The following is a 15,705-nucleotide window of genomic DNA, read 5'->3' on the forward strand; positions in this document are numbered from 1 at the left end:
AATATCTGAATACTTGATTTATGACTATTGAAGCCAAATACTGTTTTGATAAAATGGAGGCGAGGGTGTACTTTATCACACTCGTTCTTCTATCTGTTCATATGCCACTTTTGAGTGCCTATCTAAATCTGCCGTCTGAATCTGCTATCTGAATCTGCTATCCTGTATATGTATCCGAATCTGTTATCTGTGTCTGCATCTGTTCGGATTTCTATGACCTATGAGCTCAATCCTGTGGCTAAGTTATTCGACTCGGGCCGGCAAGGGCCTGGACGATTAGATAACGAACCACAGTAGTCTGTTCGGGGATTTTGGGTATTGAGACCCTTGATTCCGGGTATACTCGAGTATTACCATTTCTGTTCGGTTACGGTGAGCGGGCCCGGTAAAGGGGTGTTTGGTGGACGGAATTCGGAGTAAAGAGGGGTCTACGGACGCATTGGTTCTATATACGTTGACGGAGAGTCAACTGGTTTGGATCAAGTACTGCGCTGGAAATTTGGCTCCTGAGAGCCAACCGTATCCTTCTGATTTGAATCATTGGTTTCTGTGCTTTACATCTGACATGTGTATCTGATTTGTTAAATGTGAAATACCATGATTTTAATGCTATTTGTTTGGTACCTCATTGAGCGCAAGCTCACCCCTTTCCGTTCCTTTTGTTTTCCTTACAGGAAAATAAACCCTTTTGGTCTGGATTTGACAAATGGCTGCCAAATTGAGCTAGATGAACATATCTTTTGTATAGCTCATGTATTAAAACCCTAAGTGTACTTTTGGGACGTTTTCTCTTTTGATTTGGCAAACCGTGTATATGTATTAACTTTTGAAAGCTTTTGTATGTCATTTTGATTTGTAAACACTAAAGTTCAGATGTGAATGTTTGTTAGCTATTTCGGTTGGGTTCTGACGGGTCGGTTACTGTTCATGGCCGGCTCCGGATTTCATTTTTTTTTTATTTTGGGTTATTTTACCATTTTGACTTGTTTACGCGCGTTTGTAAGTTCCGGAGTGAAGCAGATAGCTCTAATCTGATCCGTAGTCCTGGCGAGAGCTGGGCAGGCAGTCCGCTAACCCCTTTGGTTCGCCTTAGGGGAAAGTGGGGCTGTTACAAGTGGTATCAGAGGCACTTCGCGTGGTCTCTGCGCGGAGTGAGACTGGGCCAAGTGGTGATGTGGTCCTAATTTCATGAATATGTCTAAGTGCTCGTTTGAGCGTAAGTTATGAACCGGGCATGTGATAAGTGTACAAATCATTATCATGGGACTCGAGGAAGCTAGGTATGTATGTCAGGTTGTAATCTTTAATAAGGATGGTTTACTCTTGGGACCGGCCGGCTCGAGATGTGAATTATCTTAGACGAGATTCTTGCGCCCGGATACGAAAGATATGAGGGCCTAGGTTAGAAAGGATTTGGTGAACTAGAAAGGCGATTCTATGGAACTTCGTGTGGTTTGTTCGGGTGTGGTTAAGCGTGATCGACCTTGATTAAGATATAAATATTTGGACGAAGCCCTAGAAAAGGGAAAAGCTTTTCGTGAGTTCTTTTGTACTTGTGACCTAGGTGTCTATAGTACTTTTGGAAGACCCTTTTGTTTCATGGAATGACTTCGTATGTGCTTGACTGACTGTTCCGTATAATTGCTTAACCTGGTTATGTGATCTATGTATACGTGTTATGTGTTTAAATGCTCTTCGCGGTAATTGTTTGAGTTACTTATTCCTGTTTCATTGTTCCTGTCTGGTGCTACGGAAGGAAGGGTTAGGTGCCTTTAACAGTGTATTTATTTGATGACCTAGATTGACTTAGATTGATGGAAGGCACCCGAAGTGGGCGAGGCCGTGGACGCAGGGGTAGGCAACCCACACCGGTTAGGGGTACCGATCTGTTAGCTAAGTATAGTGCTCAATTTAATCCCGGAGTAATCAATGATAAGGAATTTCGAGGACGAAATTCTTTTAAGGGGGATAGAGTGTGAGAACCCGTATTTCCCTGATATTTTTCCTAGGGTTTATTTCCCCTTAATTGCATGTTTTCTGCATTTTCTGGCCTAGGAATATTTTCTTGGTGGATTTTATAAGCAGTTATAGTTTTTAGATGATTTTTCTAGTATTGGAGAATTTTCAGAAAATTAAGAATATATATTGGACGTGGGACCCACTAGTGCAAAAAGTTCGGAAAAATTCGGCCAATAAGGTTAAGTTTCGAATACTGTGTAAAATTTATCGGGTGTTAAGAGATAAGTAGAGTGTGTGAAATGATTGATGTGAGAGGAAAAGGAAGTGATAAGATTGCATTAATGGTGTGACAAGTGTCACCCTCTTAGTGGTTCTACTACAAGGGGGATGCCTACTACAATCTAAAGGGGAAAACGGAATAAAATAAATAAATACCTAACTATTACAAGTTTGGCATTCAAGTGCCTTCAAATGACTTGCAAATTAAGAAAAACGAAATAAAAAGAAAGCGAAATAGGCAATTAAACCTAAAATGAAAAGCGAATTAAAGCATGCATATTCACACATAACATATAGGAGCATGTAGGAGAAATAAAATCAAAAAGATAGAGGTTGCCTCCCTGGCAATGGTAATAAAATGAAGGAAATATTAGCTTCAAAACAATAAAAAGGGTCAAGGCACCTCAAATAGTAAAGTATAACAAAGTCACCAAATCTCTCCTAATTGCAATTTAAATGAAATCAAATAATACATAGTTTCCAATAAAGGGATCCACCAAGGACCCAATTGCAAGCATTAATCAACCATTCAAACCCAATTAAACATTTTAGAACTTCAAAAGTCCCAAAAATAATAAAAGGCCAAGGTACCACTTTAATTAAGAAAAATTAAAAGAAATGTGTAAAACAAAACTCACTTGATCATAAAGCCCTAAGGTCATGACTTAAGTGCAATTGAAACAAAACATAGTAGTTAATTGAAGTAAACAAGCAATGAAGTTGTAAAATTAAAACTGCCAAGGACCAAATTGAGGATATTATTCAATTGATTGGGTCATAGCAGCATGAGTTAGAAGCCAAGGGGTTGATTTGCAATTTTTAGAAATTATTTCTTCATGCAAAGCATGCAAACTGACGTGCGAAAACATTCTGCAACAAAACAAACAAAACTGCCGCACCTTTGTACCACTTTCAAACACTAAAATTCAGATTTGATCTCATACTTTCCCAAAGCTTTATTGATCCAACATCAAATACAAAACATGGACTTGACATCCGAACAAGCAAATTCGTAGAAGGAAATCATGCAAACATTGAAAAAAAAACTTCATGCAAACAGGCGCGAAGAAGCTTTCTACAACAAGAAAAACTGTTGCAACTTCAGATTTGACCTCAAAGTTTGATCAAAAACTTCTAAACCAAACCTCCAAACTTTGAACTAAGCGCCAAGACACATAACTTAAACGTTCAAACAAGCAGGGAGTAGGAAATCAAACCAATACCAAGGGATTTTTCATGCAGAAATGGTTTTAAACTTCAGCATTTCGCATGGCAGATTCGCTCCAACCTCTCAAATCAAAAACCAACTTCAAGTTCTTATCATACATGTAAAGGAATGACACAAATCAGGAACACTAAGGACCTTCATGCAAACAAGAATGCGGGCAAGGCTTTCTGCCAAGGGAAAACCCAAAAAAAATGCAGCAACTACAAAGGCTTTCTGCAATTTCTAAAAAACAACTTTCGGCAAGCATCAAAAGCTCGTGTGAATCCAGAAACATTCGCCTAACAATGTAAAACCAGGAGTTTAAACCCTCTTTTCAACGAAATCTGATGATCAAACACTCCCGGAACAAGATTTAATCCAGCAGGGATGAACAAACACACACACAGCAGCGAGAGACGCCACTATCAAGCATAAACAGCTCTTCCATGTGACCGAATCCACAACACAGTAGAGACACAAAGAGAGAGGCTCACGGCAGATATGCACACAGCTTACCAACCAAAAATGTCAAAGAAAACACAGGCTTCAAACCGGCCCAAACTTGAACAAGCAAAGAAAGGAATCATGCTCTACCAATGCTACTGCAACGAGCCGAAAACCGAGAGCTTGTTGCAGCAGATCTTAGTATACTAATCTCAGCCGCGTGGAATTCAAAAACCCAGGCAACAGATTAATCAAACATTCTTTACACCTTCCACATGAAACCTCAGACAAGTTCTGCCCGAACCTAACCCCCCCCATAATCATGAGAACAAACCATCATAGGGACAGTTAAGATTACCAATCATTCGCAACAGCAAAGTTCAAGGGAAAATCACATGAAATTTGACAGCTTTATGATTCGCAGGCCTTCAGCCATACAAAGCTCCAAACACAGCTTTTAGTTCATCAGATTGAATAAAGCTGTGGTTTTTCGATCAAACAGCAAACAAAACACTACACAAACTGCTATCTCAAACCCGAAAAGAAGGAAAACTAAAAGTATTGCAACAGGCCCAAAGATTCCATCTTATTGCATCCAACTTTTAGTCTAAAATTCTTAGCATACGACACAAGGCCACATTCACAAACGAAAACTTAACATCAGCCATCTAAACACGTCACAGTATCCATGATTCTCATAGTAAGCTATCAATAAGAAAAGGCAAAAGAGGGACTTACAGTGTCCTTCTCGATGCAATTTGACGGCAACAGATGATGGTTGATTTCTATAAGCGATGGCAGTCTTAGACGACGCCTGATTCCTCTCTTCTCAAACTCCTGACCAAGTTCTTTTTCTCAGCTCACTCTTTTCTCCAACCTAGCCGTCATCCAACCTCTATCCGGTTTCTATTTTTCAATCCCCCAAAGACCTAGTCTTTTCTTTCTATTTTGCCTTTCCTTTTCTTCTTTATCTCACACTCTCTCTCGGCTGCTGTTTTCTCTATCTGGTTTCTGGTTCCTTAGTCATCACCTGCTTCACTCCCGAAACCCCAGCTCTCTCCTTTTTCTTTTCCCTTCACCCCCAGCCGTCATCAAAAAGCTCTCCCTTCCTATTTTTCTTTTCCCCGCCGTCAGTCCCCTCTCTCTTTCTCTGATCTCTTTCTTATGCCAAACCTTCCCAGCCGTCCTCTACTTAGCTCTCTCCCCTTTGTTTAGTTTTCCTTGCCCCTGTTTTCTCTTTCAGCCGTCAGTTTTTCCTTGATTTTCATCCGTCACCTCTGTCCTCTCTCTCCTGGATGCCATCCTTTTATATGAACCCCCAATCCCTAAACCCTCACCTCAAAGGTGAGGATAAGGGATTGGTTTCTACCCAGATTTTTAGCCCTCCGATCTTCCAGCAATCTCCCTGTGAAATGACATCCTCTTTTGCCGCTGCTGCATGCACGGCACATTGTTCCCTTTTTTTTTAATTAAAAAACAATAAAAAATGATAATAAAAATAAATAACAAAAACAATTTAATTAACATTGGATAAAAAATAAAATAATATAACTAGAAACAACAAAGTGCAAATTCCATTTTCCCTTTTTTATTTTCCAGTTTCATCGTTTTTTCTTCTTTTTTCCTCTTTTTTTTTCCTTACAAATTTTATGTTAAAAGTCTTGTAATAAAAATAACTAAAAGGACAAAAAACAAATACAAAAATAGAACTAAAATGAAATAATAGACAATAATAATCTAAAATGCTGTAAAAACACTAGAAAATACCCAAAATAAAGATTATGAAATTAATAAATAATAATTATCACTAAAATAAAAATAAAAATAAAAATAAACCAAAATTAAAATAAAACGGTTCAAAAATTTGGTGTCTACAATTATTATTTACTTTATTTTTACTTCTATATTCATTCTCGCGCATTTAGTCGTTTAATTTTATTTTAAGACTTTTAGTATTAAGATTTGTCGGAAAAAGAAAATTCTTCAAAAAATATGCCTTATTTCTTTTAGATTTAATTTTTATGAAATGTTTATTGTTTATTTTCTAAATTAAGTGAAAATAAAAAAAAAGAGAGAAAAAGAAAAAAAAAGGTCCATACATGCGGCAGAAGTACAAAGGCATTGCAGCTCCATTTTTCACCGCCATTTTTTCGTATTTCTATTCATTTTCTGCCTTTGATCTTTCTAGAACAACACCCATCGGATGGCCCTAGGATGCCCAGCAAACCTCCACTCTCATCCTCACCTTTCAGGTAAGGGTTTGAGAGTGTGTGTTTGGTATAAATAGAACAAACAACGCAGCTTTTGGGGCACGGAGATAGTTGGCGGCTGGGTAGAAAGAGCTAGGGAAAGCAAGGGGTTGGCGGCTGGGGTTAAGTAGAAAGGCCGAGAGAAAAAGAAAAGGGGGAAAAAGAGAGTTCAGGTAAGAGAGATTGGAGAACGGTTTTGGCTGGGCAGTATAGAGCTTCAAGGAAGAGTGGAGAAAAAAAAACAAGAAAAGAAAGAAACAAAAGTGGAGGAAAAGAGCCGGAGGTTTGAGTAAGAGAACTGGACAGAGAGATTGGGGTGACGGCGGAAAAGAAAAGGGGTGATCTAGTGACGGCTGATGGGAAAAATGAGGTGACGGCTGAGAAAGGGTTTTGAGAGAAGAGCAAGTGGCGGCTAGGTTTTTGGGTAGGAAAAGAGGGTTGAAGAGGGCAACGGGAGATTGAGAAGCTACGGGTTTTAAAGAGGAAAAAACTAGAAAAACAAAACCGAGGGGGGGCGTCTGCGGCTGAGGGCGAAGAGAGCCACTGGAACTGTTAACCCTCACGCCATCTGCAGTCGTGGATCTTCATCAAGGGAAGCCCGAGCACTGTAAGTTATTCTTCAAACACCTACTCTTGAAATCTTCAAGCATGTATTTCGTGACCTGGCCTGGGGAAAGTTTATTGTTTTGCTACCTACTTTTCCGCCTCTGTTTTGTTTCATCTTCACCAAAAATTTGTTGATTCATTTGTGAGTAAAAAGGCTAAATCTTGTAGTTGTGCGTAGATTATAATGTGTGTTTCGAATTTGTGTGATTGAAAGCTTGTGAACCTAAGAAGCCATTAGCTTTGCATTTTTCTTCCTCCAATAATGAAAGGAATATGGACCGTACGTTTTCTTTGTGGTGGTATCTGATGTTCGGAAGATTTGGTTTTTTATGGGTCAAGGATGGTGAGATGTTAGAGCCAGTGTTACAGCTGCATCATTTTCGTTCCTTGTTGGTTCTAAATCCCATTCCCTTCGTAAACTTACATTGATATTCACGGCTGTTTTGTTACCCGAGTCTTTCTTTGCTGTCTTTCGTCCCCTATAGCAGCCCAGTGGGTTTGTTTTTGTTGTCAAATCCATTGTTTAAATATGTTCTGAGAGAAATGAAATCCGGTGGTTAATGTTGTTGCGGAAAGCTTTCTACTCCAAATTGTTTATTGGAGCTGATATACCATAGTCTAGCTGAAAACTCCGATGGGTAAGAATAAAGTGAATAATTCTGAGCAAGCTTCCTTCCAATTCTGTTTTTTTTTTCATTTCTGTGTTTTTCAATACATTTTGATGTTAAACTTGGAGATTGAATCCTTGTTGCTATCAAATTTTATTGCTGTCATGGGAGTTTGCTAACGTCAAAAAGCATCAGATAAGCTCCAGAAATTTGCTGAAGATGCATGGTTTCCCTTCGATTTCTTATGTGTTAATACCTAAGGTTTTATGGTAAAAAAGTGGAAAGCATGTTGGGTGAACTTGTTAATTTGCCCAAGTTGTGGTTGGTTGATCCGTTGGTAATGTTTGGATGGAAAAGAATTGCATCAGAAACTAGTGAAGAAGAAAGCTATCAACGTAGCTTGCATGAATAATTTTTCCAAAAAATTACACTTCAGCCCTCAAGTCTCCCCTTGTTTCACTATGGCCCAAGCAATTGAAAAGATTAATCAAATTGATCCCTCAAACTTTCCTTTTCCTTTCAATTGGATCCCCATTTTGTGAATATGGACTGTTTGGTTATTTAAATGCTTTTAATGGCTCAATTTCATAGTTATGTGATTATTTTGTTAATTAAAGTGATGCCTTGACCCTTTCTTTGTTTTTTGGAGGGTAAATAAGAGAATAATTCCATTTCCTTAGGGCTCCAAATTGAATGGAGGTATACTCTATCCTTTATCTTTTTTCATTTTTATTTGACCTTATGTGTATTATGTGTCTTCTATGTGCAATTGCATGATTTTGGATGCTTTATTTCATTTTTATTCGTTTATCTCTTTTAATTATTTAACTTTATTTCGTGCGTTCATTCTAATATTTGAAAGGCATTTAAATGCCAAAGTCTGTAATAGCTAGGGATTTAATTATTTTATTCCTTTTCCCCTTAGATTGTAGTAGGGCCTCCCAAGTGTAATAGTTAGGGTTTTATTCGCTTTATTTGTTTTGTATGTGCTTTTGCATGCCTATGTGCTATGTGTTTAATTGCTTTCCCTAGGTTTTTGCATCTAGATAAGCATGCTTATGTGCTGCGTGCTACGTGAACTATGTGCTTTGCATGTCTATTTGCTTTAACATTATGTCTGATCATGTGGATGAATGCACATCACCGTGGCTAGTCCAATGCTAGTCATGGTCTTCCCCTCGAGTTCTTGCAAGTCCAATGCTTGTGAGAGAGCATTAGTAAAGGGCTAGTCCAATGCTAGACCCTTAGGGACCATTAACACGTTAGAACATGATTGTGTGATAAAATCACTTCATCTCATGCATGTTTTTTTTTTCTTTTAGGGCTTTACCATGTTGTATGACACTTTCCTTATATACGTATATCCCCTACTCCGTATTTTCCCCTTATATATATATTCATTACCCCTTTGTTTGAAAACATAACATTAGACTTGCATTTCATTTAAGAAATAGAAACTAGGTTAGATCATTTGTGTGCTAGATTAGGAAAACCCCTTGGATATGAGATATGGACGAGTTTGGCTTTCTAGCCTTAGCACGCTCTTATTCCCTCTATTAAAGGGAACATTGAGTCACGAACATTAGTCCCCCGCACCCGATATGATCCATTCCTTTAGCTCACGTATATTTATACAATTATTTTTATTTTCCTTTTCTTTTCTTAGAGTCTCATTTGCATTATTCGTGACCTCTCCAAAGAGTCCACATTGGGCATCACAATTAATGTGATTGGCACCAATTGAGCTTTGAAGAGATATTTTGACCCCCCGATACCCTCTTAGATCTAGGGTTTGCATTCATATAGTACATCCAAATTTGATAGATTTTTAAGTTAAAATAAGAAAATCTTTGACTAAATCGTACAACTAGCCTTGGCTAGGTTGAAAGGGTACCTTGGATTCTTATCCTTGCCTTTCCTTTCTTCAAATGTGACTCCCGAATCTTTTTCTCTGATTTTCGTAGATTTGGAGTCGTTTAAAAAGGGTTTTTTCTACTTTTTTTTCTTTAAAAATTCATTTTTTTAGGTGACTTGGTACACCTTAACTCTATACCAAGTGGCGACTCGGATTTTTCATTCAAAAAACCCTTTTTAAACTATATTTTGGGTCAAATCGTCGCATTTTCAAGTCCCATTTAGACCCATGTTTTTCTTTATTTTCTAAGAAATCAAAAACACATTTTTCACTTCAAAAATAATCAAAAGACTCATTTTCCTCAAAACTAATTTATTTTTCTTTATTTAAAAAAAATGGGGCGCGACAACAAAGAAAGGGTCAAGGCATCACTTTAGTTAACAAATAATCACAAAAGATAAACATGATATTGAATCAATTGAATCATGTACATAACCCACATTTAAGAAGTTAAAAGAAGAAGGGACTTAATTGCAAAAATTAACAAAGTTTTAGGGACCAAAATTAACGAGAAATGAAGTTTAGGGGTCTATTTGCAATTAAGTTAAGGGCCCAATTGAAAGAAATTAAAAGTTTTTCGGGCCATAGTAACATTAAATAGAAATTAAGGGGTTAAAGGCAACTTTTCTTTTTGATTTGCATGCAAACTACGTAGAAAAAGCCTTCCTTAATAGCATTTCGCATGCAATTTCTTTCTACAACTTCATTTCGGATCACTTGAATGCAATCTCCTTTCCATCCCAGAATAACTAATCTCAACCAAACATCAAAGCCTTATTCCAAGTAACAAAACACAGAATTTTAACATCCCAAACAAGCAACAGAATGCAATCACAGAAATGCAAACCTCTTAGCAGCTTATGGAACCAGCATAATGAAAACAGCAGGTGAGCAAAATAATAACAAACAGCAACATTTTCTTTGTACACTTGGAGAAATGGACACTGTAACGACCCCATTTTCCCCTAAGGCGAACCAGAGGGGCCAACGGGCCGCCTGCCCAGCTCTCGCCAGGACTCAGTCAATCACTACAGTTCCCCAATAAATTACAATATAAGATTCAGATATATACATCAAATTCTCCAAGAATTACATATCACACACACAGCGGAATGTACACGTACATCCATTCAAGTCCAATCATCCATTACAAACCCTACTACTCAGCTATTACACAAGAGACAATCCAAATTCAAACCGTACAAGGTATAGTCCATCCATTCCAATTCCAAGCAGTCACCCTAGCCCAACAATTACACAAACGAATCCAAATCTAAACTATACAAGTTACAAGCCATCCGGTTATACACATAACGTAATACAAGCGCTTCCTTTGCCTCGATCCCTGTGGGGAGAAGAAAACATTTGGGGGTGAGCTAAAAGCTCAGCGAGTGAACAGTAAAATCAATAATCAAATAAACTTTACAGTAGTGCATGTAAATGATGTCATGAATCAGTGATCAAAGATGCGTATATTGCTCTTTAGAGCCAGTGAAATCCTTGTACTTAAATATCCAACGCTCCCTTAGATCAAGTAATCAGATAAACAGAAACAAGGAGTCATCGTGCTCCAAGAATGCATAAACAGTAGTGGAAACGTTGGTTCTAAGCACAAGATTTTCCCCAAGATCTCATCGGAGCCAAAATGTTATGGCACACACACATACACAATGAGATGCAGTCGTGTAATCAATGCAAGAATTATTTCGAAAGTAACTTTCGGAGTAATAGTTAAGGTTCACTCACCAACCACGGCACCCGAACTTTTTCCAGCATACATCCTTGCCTTGATCAAGTCTAGATAACAAATAGCATGTCAAATAAAAGGCATTCTAAACCTAACAAGTTCCTGCCACCTTTTGGCATTTTAATCACAAGTGAAAATACACTTATCCGATTTACACGAATCTTATGGCGTTACGAAGCTAAGACATATACCAACATTTTATATGAAGATCTCCAAAGTCAAAACGTACAATTTCGGGGTCAAATATCGAAATCTAGGAGAAAGAACGAAAACTGTCATAAAACAGGGGTTACGGGGCAGTCATGGGTATTTCGGTCAATTCACAAGCCACAGTACTCCAATAAATCTTAAATTTTGCAGGCAAGTAGTCAACTCATATATCTACAAGTTTCATGTTTCGAGCAAGGGCCGAATCAGTCTTTAACATGGTCAAATGTACAGTACGAAAACAGGGCAGATTAACCGTAAGCTAGAATTCATGTACTCTAGCTGAAAATTCTTTTAAGTAATCCAAACTAGTATACCAAAGCTTCATTTATCCCAATATCCAGCTATCATGCTATGGACAACTACCACTTATCACATGAGGGCAGAAATAATACAACAAAAGCTGAAATTACACTTCCAAACCAATCTTTGCAAGTACCCATCACTCACCACAATTAAGGGCTAGAAATCCCCACTTAACATGAGACTAGCCTAAACTAGTCTTGTACATGCCAAAACAAGGATGAATAAACTTAAACAAAGCTTAGAAATGTCACCAATATGGACTCTTAACAGCCCAACTTCCAATTTACAAGAATTTCTATAAGTTTAATCAAGATCACACAAATTCAAATCAATCATATACTCTCCAAAAGGGACAACATTTCCCCCTTAATTTTACACATTTCCAACCTACCATTCAATACCAAATATACCTCCATTCAATCCCATTTTTACATACAATTTATAGACTAACAAATATACTCAATTAGGGCAACAATACCCCTTAATCAAAGCCAATAAACCAATCATAAGAAAATCCCCAATTTAAACCCTAGAAACCGGAAATCACATCACAAGCGGAAATTTTCCGTAAACAACCGTAATTAACGTATAACGGTTCCATTTAACACCATTTCAAACCATCAATCCAACACTAATCATACCTTGCATACAAAATCAGAGAAATACCCAATAAATTAGAAATTCACCATAGTTTCCTTAAACCCATGAAATACTCCACAATATAACACATTCAACCTCTACAAGTTACTAATATAGCATTATCCAAACAAGAAAAACCTTTCTTAAACATCTTACCTCACAAATTCAAGAAGCTATCAACATGGAGCACCCCATCCAAATCCAATCCATCAAGAGCCTTAAACCACCCTTGAGAGCACTTGTGTGAAATATTTGGCAAAACCATCGGTTAAAACTCAAGATTGAGCAAGAAATCAAAACTAGAAAATTGAAGAGTTTTTTTCTTTCTCTCAAAGCCTCGGTTGAGCAGGAACAGAAATGGAAGAAAAAGACAACAAAAACCAGATATTTATGAAGGAAACAGCCGGTCAAAGCTTCTGACCGGCTGTGACACGTCACAATCCGGCCGGAATCTGGCCGGATTTCCGGCCGGATTCCTGGCCGGATACAAGGCCGAGGCTGATCAAAATTTTTTCAAAACTGCAGGGCAATCCAGCCAGCTATCCGGCCAGAAACTGGCTGGATTTCCGGCCGAATTTGGCCACTGCCATTTTTCGAAACTTTTCTTTTCTTTTCCGAGTTGAAAAGCTGTGTTTCTCCACTCATCCAACAAAATATACATAAAAATGAAAACCCTATTTTTCTCGGCGTCACAGACACTAATATGATGAAGCAATTACAAACCAAATGGCAAGCTTCAATGCTGACAAATGCAAATGAGTGTGGAGCTTTTGAATTGCTCTGTAACAGCTTTATAAGCTGCGAATTTCATGAGCTGCAAACCGTGATGCAACAAAAATGAAAAATGGTCCCAACTAACATGGAACTCGCGATTTCATGCAGCAAAAAAGAATAAAGCCCTTAACAGACTTAAGAGACTTAGGAAGTCGCTAGTAGAATGCAAACAAGGAAAAGAAGAAGGACCGCAATGTGGACATGCAAGTAATCAAAGGAGCAATGGGGGAAATACATCAGCCACTGGAAATGCAAACCAGCAAATTTTTGCTTTCTTTAATTGTCTTCAAGAAACGTAGTTCCACGGCAAACCATATCAGCAATTTTGCCCATCAAATACATACTAAATCATTATCTAATGCAACAAACAGCAAGAATCAACTCCAAAAATCCTTGTTTCTTTTCCTCTCTCCAAACACAAGCTAGCCAGAATCCACCGCACACGTATACAGAAAGATGCACGAAATCTCATTTTTTTGATTCAAGACTTTGTTTAGGCATTTTATCAAACACTAAATGGGCATGGAAATTTCAGCAATTCCCTACTCAAATGAGGTCTCGGTTGGCCCAAAATTATTCAATCAACAAGAGATTTCGGTCCAATTCAGCATATAAGGCACATACAATCCAACATTGTGAGCAATCAACATAATTGCATGGCAGACATGCTTTGAGATTTTCCAATGTTTATACTAAAATGGAACTGAAATTCGAAGAGGGAAGACAGCTTACAATGCTTTCTTGGTGAAATTCGCAGGTGGCAATGGCAAGTTGCGGTGGCGGTGGTGAATTCCGATAGCAGCAGCGGCGACAGCAACTCCTTGCCGATTAGACGGTGCTTGGTCTTTCCTTTGCTCTGAAACTTTTCGTAGCCTTGCTCCTCCGTTCTTCTCCGCCGCCGCGGCTTCCTCCCTGAACAGGTTCCCCATCTGGGCTAGTGACATCGATGGCCTTGGTATGGCCATCACCACTTTGCTCCGCCTCAAACCCGACGGCTTCCCTCTTGCTTGTCCGCTGTCTCCTTTCCTTATCCTCTGTTTTGCTCAGCCCCCCAAACCTCTCCCCGTCGATTGTTCTTTTTCTTTCTTCCCCAGTTCACCGAAACCCTCCGTTTCTTTTTGCTTTCTTTTCTTTTGTTGCTTTTGTTGCCGATCGAAACCCTAGCCGCCATAGCTCCCCTCTATTTTCTTCCTCTATTTTTTTTCTTCTTCCCCTTTTCCCTAGCCCCCTTTTCCAGATTTTTCCTTTTTTTTTGTTCCACCCTCATCTTTCTCTTCTGTTTCTGTTTTTCTCTTTCTCAGCCGCCCAGCCCCTCAGACGACTTTGGTCCTTTTTCCCGTTCCCCCCTAGCCGGGCCTGAACTCTTTCCGAAAACCTAGCCGCCCAAAACCTCTCCGCCTCCAACCCTCGGCTCCTCCCTCTTTTGTTATTTCTTTTTCCTTTACATCTTGGCCTTCAAGTGTCTAACACCTAATCCTTAGGTGCTTAGTTGTCCAATGCATAAAAGGGACACTTGTCCTAATACATGCCTCCCCACTTGTCATTTTTTACTTTTTCTTTTTTCTTCTTTTTTCTGAAATTTAGTATGAAGACAAAATAAAAAATAAAATAAAAACCCAAAAATTGAAACAAATAAACCTAAAATTAATTAAACAAATAAAGTTTAAAAAAAACAAAAATTTGGTGTCTACAGTTTGCCCCACTTTGTTTGAGTTTCGAAGAAACTCGAGACTAAGACGTAGACACCAAATACTTACCTGTGTCATTCGACTGCCGCTACTCGAACAACCGACGCATTTGAAACGAGGGCTGACCTTTTTAACAAAAATTTTAAAATGAGACTGTCCCAGACCGGAAATTTTAACGGGACTGACCCGAACAAAAAATTTAAACAGGACTGACCCGAACAGGAAATTTTAAAACTTGGGACTGACTCGAACAAGGAATTTAAACATGCATGAAGTGTTAGTGGGACTAACCCATGTCTAGTGGCAATGATGCAAATGAAATGCGCACTAGTGGGACTAACTCATGTTTAGTGGTAGTGCAAAATGAAATGCTCACTAGTGGGACAGACCCACGGCTAGTGGCGATGCAAAATAAAATGCTCACTAGTGGGACTAGCCCACGGCTAGTGGTGGTGCAAAATGAAATGCTCACTAGGGGGACTGACCCACGGCTAGTGGCAATGCAAAATGAAATGCTCACTAGTGGGACTGAATCACGGCTAGTGACGGTGCAAATGAAATGCTCACTAGTGGGACTGACCCACGGCTAGTGGCGATGCAAAATGAAATGCTCACTAATGGGACTGACCCACGGCTAGTGGCAGTGCAAAATGAAATGAAATTAAGTTCATTCTTTTAGTTTTTAAAAATAAGAATTTTTTGTGGCGATGCAAATGAAATGCTCACTAGTGGAACTAACCCACGGCTAGTGGCGGTGCAAATGAAATTCTCACTAGTGAGACTAACCCACGGCTAGTGGCGATGCAAATGAAATACTCACTAGTGGGACTAACCCACGGCTAGTGGCAATGAAAAATAAAATGCTCACTAGTGGGACTGACCCACGGCTAGTGGCAGTGGAAAATGAAATGCTGGTATGTATGAAAAAATTGTATAAGACTTGCTTGAAAAATTATCCAAAAATTTGCCACAGTGTGATGAATTCGTTAGTGGGATTAAACCCGAGCCTGCCGTGAGAATTGGTCAGTGGGATTAAACCCGAACCTGCCTTGAAAACCGGTCAGTGGGATAGCACCC

The sequence above is a fragment of the Coffea arabica genome, chromosome 9c (genome assembly GCF_036785885.1).
Source record: "Coffea arabica cultivar ET-39 chromosome 9c, Coffea Arabica ET-39 HiFi, whole genome shotgun sequence".
NCBI lineage: Eukaryota > Viridiplantae > Streptophyta > Magnoliopsida > Gentianales > Rubiaceae > Coffea > Coffea arabica.